The sequence below is a fragment of the Scleropages formosus genome, chromosome 10 (genome assembly GCF_900964775.1).
Source record: "Scleropages formosus chromosome 10, fSclFor1.1, whole genome shotgun sequence".
NCBI classification, from domain to species: domain Eukaryota; kingdom Metazoa; phylum Chordata; class Actinopteri; order Osteoglossiformes; family Osteoglossidae; genus Scleropages; species Scleropages formosus.
Window position 1 is genome coordinate 2,120,304 of NC_041815.1, and position 12,326 is coordinate 2,132,629.

At 37.1% G+C, this 12,326-nt stretch overlaps 1 protein-coding gene across 1 annotated transcript in view; it reads right to left on the reverse strand.

Moving 5' to 3' along the window:
- lsamp (limbic system associated membrane protein) overlaps positions 1-12,326 on the reverse strand; it is a 796,753-nt gene that overhangs the window by 755,813 nt on the left and 28,614 nt on the right. The window lies entirely within an intron of this gene.

Genomic DNA, 12,326 nt, shown 5'->3' on the forward strand with positions numbered 1-12,326 from the left:
GTAATAATAATATGCATTCAAAAGCAGCGCCAGATAAACAGCGGTTGACCGCAGTGCAGTAAACATGGAAAGCCTATAGTAACTCGATAGAGTTCACAGCCAGCAGAAAGACTAAAAATTTATTAAATTACCCTTTGTATTCTAATGAATATTAAAGAGGTCCCTGTGAGCATTTTAACATGCATCTTAACATCTATTTTAACCTGATGAGTGTGTTATGCAGCAAACAATAGCAAGGTGAAAGTTCTCTACCATTTAGAGCTGTGCTAACTGCTCTTCAGAATGAATTACTGAATAGAAAGTGAAGCAGAGGTTTATCTCTAGAGTTGTTTTCCTTCTAAACAAAACAAACTTATTTAACTTCCCTCCAAGCCTGGGCTAGCATTCACTCTAGAGACAAAGAAAGTCAGACTTCAAGAAAGACAGTGGATAGGGTATTTGTAATATTAAGAAACACACACACACACACACACACACACAATGTCTGAATCTGCTTGCCCCATGCAGCATTGCAGTGAACCGGAGCCTATCCCAGCAGCACAGGGCACAGGGCTGGAGGGGGAGTAGACACACCCCAGACAGGTCACCAGTCCATCACAAGGCACCCCAAGCAGGACTTGAACCCCAGACCCACCAGAGAGCAGGACCTGGCCAAACCCTCAGCACCACCGCACCTCACCATATTATTCATTTGTGCTATTAAAAGCAATTCAACATACAGCATATTAATGTAACACTAGGACATAACTCACATTCAACCAAAATCAGAAAAGTCAATCTCATCTTATTAAGACTTATGTAATTTACTGCCATCTTATGGTCATACCTATTTGTTGAGTCCAAATCTAAAATAAGCATAACCATCTATAACTGGTATGCAAGAGAATACAGAGACATGGCAAAACAGTAAGAACATACAAAGTATTACTCATATTTTATACTTGCTGCAAAAAATTTTTTCACCTCAAAATTTGCATTAACAGTGAAAAATTATTTTTTCTTTTAATATTTGTTTGCTGTTAATACCCCCTCCCTCCACTATTAATCAGTGATTAAGGAACACACATTTCTGGATTACATTCAGTAATCTGCAGTTGTACATATGAACAAAACATGTATAACAGTTCACTATGTAAGGCAGTTCACTATGCATTGTGACATTTTGGCAAGCCAAACTGGTTTTTGCTTTGCCTGTAACATTGCCAACATAAATACAATGGCCACTGTAGTATACAGAGGTGCAATACTGGGGGGGGGGGGGATTAAATAGGCCTAACACTCTAGCTTGATCCAAATTTAAGAAAAATGCAGGTCATCTCAAGTCAGCAGTGTAAATCTCTCACTGTGAAAGAAACCTTTAAGACCTTTTTCTCATCATACTTTTAAAGCTCTCCACATGTAAGAATTAATTATGGCATATAAATAAAAATTATTTCATTTTATTTTTGAACTGTGTGTTTTTGTTCATTCAGTGGTCCACCTAGCAATTACTCAAGAACAGGTCAGGATATTTTTAGAAGTCTCAGCCTGCAGAAGTTAGACCATGAGAGGAGTAGCCTTCGCTCACAACATACTTTTATCATGGTTTTGAGAAAAGGCTCTAAGATTCTCAGGACAGAGCAGATGCATAATGATAAAACATGGTCAAGAGATGTTTAACCAGGGCCACTTTCAGGGACTAGTTTTCTTTATTCATAGGGTGACCACAATAATGGACAATCATGGAAATCAGTTTTCCACGACAAACAAAATAAATTTAAGAAGCTAAAGTTGCAAAGCAAAACTCTGCAGTGACCATATTAGATTAGCACAAATCCTGTACTTTTATGACTCTTTTACAAAAAATAGAATTTTTTTTAGTTAACTTAAACACACTGACAACTCACCCTTGTGAAAAAACACAAATTAAAAAATGGATACTGCAATAAATTCTGAGAAATGACATGACATGAAATGAAATGATAGCAATGAATTGATAAAAATCTATTAAAACATGTGAAATCCAAATAAGACAATGTGCACATTTCATAGAAGAGTTGCCCAGGAAACATGCTGGATTAAGAATAATTGAAACCCACTTAAAGAGTTATTAACAGCATAGTAATAAATATTACATAAAGAAAAGCTACCTGTATAAAAATGTAAGACAATACAAAAACTCCAGTATTAATTTAAGCTGAATACCGTATAGCTACAAGAATCTCAGAGTAGATGAGGCTGTGTGGAAAATACATTTTATGGCTACAAGATACACTTTCTTGTTAGGTGAATTAAAGAACTTTTTGTGGAATCAACACATACAGTTTTGCTTAGCATTTGTCTTCGGAGCAATCCATAAATTCCATTTGCATTCTATTTACATGTATTAATTTTCTTCAGAAAAAAATTCAAGTCCATTCAATAAAAAGAAATAGAATCAAGACAGAAAATACGCAAGGGCACTTTTTCATGTACACTAATCCATTGGTACATATGACTAATATAATTGCAAGCAAACAAAATTATGTGCATTATATCTCTTTGAAGAGTCAGAGTCCTTAGTGCAGTCACACCTTGATTAGGTACATGGTCATTTACTTTGTGTTTTACTACTGTGACAGCCTACCACCTGTTACTTCTGCAAGCATGTAACTAGATCATTTAGTTTCGTGTGGAACATAATAACTGTCATTTTTATAATTTATTTCAGAGTCTTGCAAGAATCTGAAGCATATTATCACTTTCTTTTGTGCTGTTAGCAACTAATTTCTGTTCTCAAGTGACATACATAAGTTAGCTTTTCACTGTGGCAACTGAGGCCTAGAAGCTGCATTAACAGCAGCCTCAGGGTGCATCGACTCATGGATGGTTATTCTACAGGAGTCCACCTAAGGGACACCACCTCTTGTACATGCGTGCCGCTGTCCAAATTATGTTCCATGCAATAGCATCCCCCAAATATATGTGCAATAATGGGCTACTTAAAATTATGCACCTATTTATAAAGCAGAATATTCTTACTCAAGCAATTCAAGGTATGGGCTTATCTTTTCCAGTCCAGAACAGGCAATTCAAACCATCTAAACCTTAAGCTTGCATTGCGACGATCAAAACTATGCTATGTGATTCCACCTAAAGTTAATCATGATTGGGATTCTCTCTCCAACTTCTTATTTCTTAAGCAAGGAATTGACATTCATTAGTAGTAACATGTTAACAAAAATCTCATTATGATTTTCTTTTGAACTGGAGCTGCTGTGGCCACAATGCAGCTACTACAACTACCGCAACTATAACCACTTTCACTGCTAGAACTCTATTTTCATTTTCCCAAGTTCAATGACTATGACAATGGAGGCAAAGATTGTTGACGATGGTTGGAAAACCAAAACAAAAAAGAAAGAAAAAGGTAGACCATATGGCTGGAAGATCAGATGTTTATTTGGTCAATACAATTTGTTTGGACAATACAATTTGTGCCATACAAAAGGTGCCCTGTGTAAAATACTGTTCCCATCAAGGTTAATATTCACCTTGAAGAAAGGCCCTTCAAATGTAAATAGTCTTCTGGGGGTACAATGCATGGTCAATTTTAGTGCCTTTAGACTTCTATCAAGATGAGTTGTGCGTAGGTGTGTATACATATGTAGTATGTGCACAGGTCTTCCCAGTTAATCGGACCGCACTGTCATTTCGTTTGAAGCTAACTCTTAAGTCACTTCTGGTTCTGCCACCACTTGAACTTTGTGCACCAAATTGTGGATCAATCCTGTATTTAGGTTTTCATTCTGGAAGCCATTAACACAGTCATTAACATGGTCACAAATGACATATCTAAAATTTCAGCTTTTCTTCAAGGCTACAAACAATATTTTCCATTTTCCAACTTTTTCCATTGCTACTGTGTCAGATTTCTCAAACTGGTAATTCAAAAATGTGGTTCATGAGCATCATTAGGTGTTTTGAATCCTACATAAATATGGCTAAAATAAGTAATAAAATATACAACTTGCAATCTAAAGAATATAGAATAAATTAATAATTCTTTTGAAGAGCTTGATGAAACCCACACACACACATTGTCCCAAGAGGGGTTTGGGGCAAGCCGGAGCCTAACCCGACAACACAAGGCGCAAGGCTAGAGGGGGAGGGGACACACGGCAGGACGGCATGTCAGTCTGTTGCAAGGCACCCCGAGCAGGACTCAAACTCCAGACCCAAAGTAGAGCAGACACAGGCCAAATCTGCTGCACCACCGTGCCCCCACTTGATGAAACCATGCTTTCATATTATAATAGAAGGGTTCAGCTGAACAGTGGTGCAGCAGGTAGCAGTGGTGCCTCACAGCCCCTGGTCTGTGGCTTTGAAGATGGGTTTAAACCTAGCTCAGTCTGTGGAGCTTGCATGTCCCTTCTGTGTTTGCATGGATTTCCTCCAGGTGCTACAGTTCCTTCCTGTAGTCAAAAAGTATCTCAGGTACAATGATGACTCATTGTCCTTATAATTTGTGTGTGTGTATGGGTATATCGTACATGGGTATATAATTTGTGTGTGTATGGGTATATCGTTTAAGGTATATTCTACCTGTATTGGACAAATGGTTATTGACAATGGATACTCAAAATATGAGGCCTGCAAATTCTTGAAATCTATTCTGTATAACCCATGATGGTGGTTGAGCTACTATTTTCTGTGAGTGGCTGAAGAATTGTACTTGTAGTTTATGCGTAGCTGCATTAACAGCATACAGTTATTATTAATGCTTTTTTAATTTCAGGTGTGATGAATGGTAGCTTGGCATAAGCCACAATGCTAAGAACAATCAGCAATTATTAATTAATGAATTAATAAATTAATTGATAAATAGGGGATCAGGGCAGCGTGGGGATGTGGCAAGTTTAGCCTGTGCCTGCTCTCTGGCAAGTCTGGGGTTCGATTCCTGCTTGGGGTACCTTGTGGTGGACTGGTGTCCTGGCCGGGGCACGCCCCCTTCCCTTTCAGCCTTACGCTCTGTGTTGCTGGGTTAGGCTACGGTTCGCCGCAACCCCTCTTGGGACAAGTGGTTTTAGACAGCGTGTGTGTACCACAGCGTGTGTGTATGTGTATAGAGGATCACAAGCACCATCACCTATTCATACACAGAATTAACAACTGTTCAGGGAACTGCTCGTAACACAGCGAATGGCACATTTATGTGCACCCCTCACCTGGGTTTCATCCTCAGCTCAGGTATAAGAAGCATCTGCTTTGGACTTCCAAACAGGTCAAAACATCTGTCTTGTACTTTCTGTGGGTCTAGCAGAAAATTACTAAATTTCAAGTAATTCTTCAGACAAATGGGGTTTGAAAGTTTTCTAATACATTACAAGAGAATGTTGGCTAAGTACATAATGCGCAGAAAACAGATGTTACAAAGCTTGTGTGATTTTTTAAAATACTCATTCATATTGTCTGGAATGAAGTACTGTCTTTCAACTTTCAAGGTTGCAAGGCACCAGTTCAATGTTACATTGAAATTACAATAATTTATGAATTATTCATAAAATTAGAAATTTTTTTCTACTTCGTAGTACTGCTGCCTATAAAAAAAATCTTGTTTCAATATCTTAAAAAAAAAAAACAACAACCCCTGTGTCTAAAGTAACACAGAATTTAAGATATAAGTTTCAAGGAGAAAATGTTGCAGAATTATTGGAAATAATTCAGTTTTTTTTTTTTTTTTTCTTAGAGGAAGATTCAGTACTCTGCTTTGCTTTTGCACAATAGAATGCCAGACCAACAGGGGATCGCAGATGCTGGCATTCACCAAGGACATTTGCGTGGGTAAAATAAACAGCAGTGCCACTCCACAGTTTGAGATGCCTTCTGCTTCAGGGTCTCACGTGGCTGATTGTGTGAGCGAAGCTTGGAAATGCCTTATTCCTCCTGACCACAGTCAGTAAACACATCTCATTCTGATCCCCTCGTAATAAGTCACTCATACCACTACAGTTATTTTGCATACAGACAATATTCACCCTTTGAAGGTTTCAAAAATCCAAGTACCCCTCAGTAAAATGTTACTGTGTTCACTGGTTATGGACCATGTTTTTATGTAAGTTTACTGTTTTCTTGATCATACGGAAAAAAAAAACAGTAGCCAAAGAAAGATAATCATCATATGCAACTATATTTGAATTTCATTAATCTACCTTTTACCTGAGAACATGTGTACCTTTTTTTGTTGATAAATTACAGCTAAATAAGTGAATAATACACAAGGATATGAAAAGTAGCTTGCACCAAAAATGTTGTAATTGCAGAATTATTATTATTATTATTTTTTTTCTTGATGTGGAATAAATGGGGAGACAATTAATATGATCTTAGGTAAATGAGATAATGTTAACTACAACATCTTCATTAGATTTGTTCATTTTGTTGAAGCAACTTACAATGTTCATCTTACAATTGCTTAGTCATGGAGATAATTTTTTTTTGTTCAAGTAATTCAGGGCAAATACCTTGCTCAAGCATACTACAGCCAGAGGTAGGAATCAAACCTGCAACCTTTGGATCCAAATGCAGTAGCACCAACAACTGCACTACCAGCTGCCTCATGTAATGTGTGTATTAACAGTGTAACTTGATCTGATTATTACAAATTAGTCAATATAAAGCATATAATATTATGCACACTAAAAAGTGTAAGAAAAAGTAGAATGTAGGTACTCTATCTCAAAAAAGAAACACTAAGTGCACTTGCTATATGTTGACCAAGTTATGCTACTCTGTATTATGACCTAATCAAATTTTGTAACTCTGGTTGTAATTATTATTACTATTATTGTTATTATTATTATTATTATTATTAGTAGTAGTAGTAGTAGTAGGTCCTGTACTGGGTGTGTCCCCTCCCCCTCCGGCCTTACGCCCTGTGTTGCCGGGTAGGCTCCGGTTCCCCGCGACCCCGTATGGGACGAGCGGTTCAGAAAATGTCTGTGTGTGTGTGTGTGTGTGTGTGTGTGTGTGTGTGTGTGTGTGTGTGTGTGTGTGTGTATTATTAGTAGTAGTAGTAGTACATAAATAAGGTGTTTGGCTTGATACCCAAAAATGTAACACTAACTGTTTGAAGTTGTATGATAACTTCACAAATTTTTTAATCAAAAATCTGATGCTAGAAACAAGATCTATGGTATACTTGTTTGACAGGGCTGCGGGTAGCATAGCTTTTAAGGCTGTTTCTTTAGACATGATGGACTCAGATACAGTTCTCATCTTCTGCTGCACTATAATTGAGAAAGGTGCTCACTCAGAATTTCTCCAGTTAATTTTACCCACTGTATAAATGGGTGAAAATTTTAAGAAGCTTATTAGTTTAAGTGTGAAGAAAAATGTTACCTAAATGATTAAAAGCATTTGTTAATGTAATTTCTATATATAGATTACATAAATTACACTCCGTTCACTTGAAATACACCCAATACTTGAAATACACCCAGAAAATTAAAATACATACAGTTAGGGTCAGGGAAAATGCTATAAGGGTGATTAATCAAATGAACAATAGGTCTAGACATTAAATGGTACATAAAACAGACTGGTTTGCCACATCGTAGGTTATATCCCAACATCCTTCTCAATATGTTTCATTAATAATTCTACAAGATTAATAAGGATAATTAACTAAATTGTCAGCACCATTCATTGGCAGTGTATCATAAAGATAACCAAAGGAACAATCAATCTTTGAATGACTACAGTTTTCTCTGAGAAAGCCAGTATGGTAACACCATCTATTCATGAAGGCTGAGTCATGATGACATTTTGAAATACCTCTTGAAGGAATACAGTCTACCTCTTACTGCACTTAATTATTATCACTGAAGTTTGTACTTCTTTAGTCTTAGAAATAACTATTCTATCATGAAAATCTAACGGATGGAATCAAGAAAATTAGGGCAGAAGGGACATTGAAAATGGTGCACTAATGAAATGTGTTAGTTTATAATGGGAAATATATGCATTCAGTTTTTCATAAGATCATGCAAATAACATATTTTAACTATTTTCGTGTAGTATCACACTTTCTAGCAACAGCGGCTTGTGTTGTGTCGTGTCGATGATGGCATAGTGTGGAGCACTGCTGTGTCACAGCCCCTCAGTGATGTGACAGAATATGAGCTCAGTCGCTCCTCAGTCTATGTGGAGTTTGCAAATTCTCCCTGTGTCTCTATGGGTTTCCTCCCAAAGTCCAAAGACATGCTGTTCGGTTCACCCATAGTGTTTGAGTGACAGAGAGAGACTGTGTTCCACTGATGTATGGATGAGTGACCTATTGTAAGTAGTGTATCTAGCACTGTAGGTCATCTTGGTGAATAAGGTGTGTGGGCTGATAACACTACATAGAGTTAATTGGAAGTTGCTTTGGAGAAAGCATCTGCTAAATAAAATAATGTACTGGATCTTGTAATACCATAACCTTGTCCTTGATGTGATGACTTGTGTCACTGACAAAATATTTTTGGGTCTAGCACGCCATTACAGGTGAAGTTGAATGTTGTCTTATCTAGAGAGAGAATACTACTGGGGTAAGGGGAAAAAAGGTCTAGCTAATTGTCATGGAACAATTTAAAAGCAAAAGGCCTAGGCCAAAGTACATTCATGATGATCTCTTTCTTTTTTTTTTTTTTTTGCTTCTTTGCATTTAGTAAATAGTCACTTCAGCTGAGGGAAACCGGTATTTGGAATACAAATCCTAGTCACTGGTTTACCCTAGAAAAACATCTCACTTAATCTGATTTGTAATACTTTCTCTAAGGATCAACTATATACATGTGTACAAACACAAAAATATTTCACTCTTTTTGCAGAGATGCATGAAGACCTTGAATGTAGTGGCAATACTTCCATTATTTTAGCAATGTACACATGAATATGAGTTCTTTGTTCTTCATGGAACTTTTGAAAAAAATAATATTTAGACATAAGTAAGTATGTCTAAAGCTTAGATATTTGTATGTAATATTTTTCACCAGAAAAATTTAAAAACAGACATTCATATGCTTTTATGCTTCATATTTGTCTTATTGTTGTAAATGAGTTTTTGTAAATGTTTTTTTTAAGACAGTGAAAGGCAATGCAATCCTTGTGCTTATATTTTAGAATATAAATATGGTATGTACCATAGATTAAAGGGTTAGGTTCAACTTAAAAGCTTCCTAAACACCTTTATTCATATATGCAATTAGAGTGGATCTGAGAGCTTACAATCATTATTGTGTATCCGTTCATAAAACCCTTGAGTAATTAGAATGAAACCAGGCACAGTTCATACAGAGAAAAACGTCTAAATGTTACTTATCATAATTCATTGCCTACAAAGAAGTGAGCTTTGAATAGTACTACACTGGTGAAAGGTGGATACTGTTCCACTTCCTGGGTTATTCTTCTTATCCATATGTCAATGAAAGAATCACTCAGACAGGAAATCAAAACACAACAAATAGCTGTTCCTTTGCTGGTTTCCAAAAATACAATACTGCAAACTTGCTCAATAAAAGCTACCTGCTTCCTAGGCATTATACAAAAATAGCAAAACAATCACATACACAACAACCTGAGCCCACTAAGTGACAGCATTTTCAGACAGATTTGCTGTAAAGCTTGAGATTACTGATGGTCCATGAAAGGGGTGAGTTGACAGTTAATAGCTTCAGTTTGTGGATACTTTACTGAAGAACAAAAGACTCTCAGCCCTTCAGGCTTCCAAAACACCTAGATGTTCATCAACACATATGTTTAAGTTACTCACTAACTGAAATACGCAACTTGCCACTAGAAGGTTCCAAAAGCAAAGTGCAAAATACTGAAAAACATAAAGGAGTCAGTGTGATGAGATTCATTAAAATGAAATGGAGAAAAAAAAAGGGGGTGCTTATTCAAACTGTACTGATTTTGTTGACGAGAATTTTAATAAACTGAACAAGGAGTGAGTTTTAGAGAAGCTTGATTTTGTCTCTAAGTACACAATGGAAAGATGATGTCGTTGATGACTGGAGAAGGAGCTCTTGATGCCCATATGGCTCTTTTGAGGAGGGGCTGTTGTGGAGACAGTCCATTTGTTACATCTGAGAGACAGCTAATGCCAGTTCTTCTCCTCTGGGCCTTCCTCTAGAGAACACTGTCATTTAATAGAAGCCAACTGCTGGGACTTCAGGGACATCCCCTGACTATTCTCAGTATTCCCATATCCCCTTATCCCAGCACTGCAAACTCTCCCTTTTCCCATTCCTTCCAATGTCAAGCACAACTATGGTCCTGTCCCTAACCCTGTCTGCCCTGTTCTTTCTTTTTCCTTGACAGGGTTCACAGCATGCTCCTGAGGGGATCTAGAGGTCACCTCTAGCATTCTGGAACACTGGGCAGCTGCATCTGCTACCATTGCCTGTTACCAAAGAGCTGCAGAATCTTCCATACTTCTCAGCTCCAGACAAGGCATCAACTGAGCCTCAGAGGAGGTTGCTGTGAAATCAAAGGAGGAGCCTTTGCTGTTGCCATAGCTTGTGATGGCCCCCGACCTAATCAGCTAGTGCAACCAACCTACAGATATCAGGCTATGCCACTACACAAGAACCAAATACTATAGCCTTAAGCAATGATTACATTCAAATCTTATATTACCTCTGAACTGTCAAACTTGACCAAACTTTAATATACCTGCTATGACTATGATAATACTAAGATTACAAAAATATTGTAGTAATTCTCCCTGCTATAATGCAAAGATTGAAAGCAAGAAAGGGGCGGTATTGTGCTATGCCCCAGTCTTTAGAATGTAAGATCTGCTATTATGTACAAGTGACTGATGACATGAAGAGGCTGGGCACCTTGTAATATTTGCACTTAAACTGCTGAGGACTTACTATACTTACATCATCTCCTTCTGATGCTAGAATTCATGCAGTTCCCACTCACATTGTCTTTTAAAGCATTTAAAATATCCATACCCTTGACCAATTCTGTCATTCTACTAAATACAAATGGAATACTAAAAAATTTACTTCTCTTAGAGATTTTCTTTAAAAATATTGAAACTCAAAATTTAGGAAGGTAATATTGTTTTATGCTTGAAAATATTTTTAAGTGAAAAGCTAAAATATGCTGTCTTCATAAATATTCAAGCACCACATTACTAACTTGTACAGCCACCTTTTTCTAAAATGAATGTTTTAAGTCTTCTGAGTATGTCCAAGCTTTGCACATTGCACATTTTTTAAGAATGATCTTGGCCCATTATTCCAGGCAGATGTGCTCCAGGTTGTTCAGGTTTGCTGGATGTTGGTTATGAACCTCAGCTTTCAAAGAGTGGCAAAAAATCTCTATGGAATTGAGGTCAGGACTTTGACTGGGCCACTGTAAGACCTTAACCTTTTTTACTTGAGCCACTAGAACAGTTGGCAGTATTGCTTTAGCCTTGTACTGTCCTACTGAAAGGTGAAATTTCTCCCAGATTTCAGATTTTTAGAAAATTGAAAAAAGTTTTTTTTTTCAGTTTTCCATGTATTTTGCATCACTCATTTTTCCATCTGTCTTAACAAGATGCCCAGTCCCTGCTGCTGGAAAGAAGGTATACCACCATGGCTTACTATAGTAATGCTGTTTCCTGTTTCCTCTATTTCTTGTGGGCAGTGACAAATTTGCATATGTAGAGAGGAACAAAACTATTCATTACTCAAACATAACCATGTTTGGACTTTTGTAGAAAACATGAGAGTGACCCAAGTGCAATATGTGAATAAGTTTCATGATGAGATGATGACAAGACAGAGCTTTTTAGGACAAACCAATTCATGAAGACAATGTCATCTTAATAGCTCAAACCTCTGAATACCTTTTTAAATGCACTGTGTTTAAAATCTTAAGATGAATTCTAATCACAAGTACTGTTTTTTCACTGTCTGTAAAAACACCCAAATTAGCAGTTTAAATACACAAAACAAGATGAATGTTTAACAATTTGTTTGCTTACAAATGCATCAACAAAACTGCTCCAAGCTATTTACAAGACTTGATCAACCGCTACATCCAAACCAGCCCGCTTCGCTATTCTACTTCTGCCCGCTTGGTGGTCCCGCACTATCTATTCTGAGTTTTATGCACCTACTCGGGCAATGAACATCGGTGCATAAAGTGGAAAGAAACAAATCAAGTTTACTTAATCGCATATCTGCAACTATGTCTGTCTTTCTCCTAATGTAATGCACAAATTGTATTTTCTCTGAGATGTACATTGCTTTGGAGAAAAGTGTCAGCTAAATGAATAAATGTAAATGTAAATGTAAACGAGGGGGTGCGGTGGCACAGTG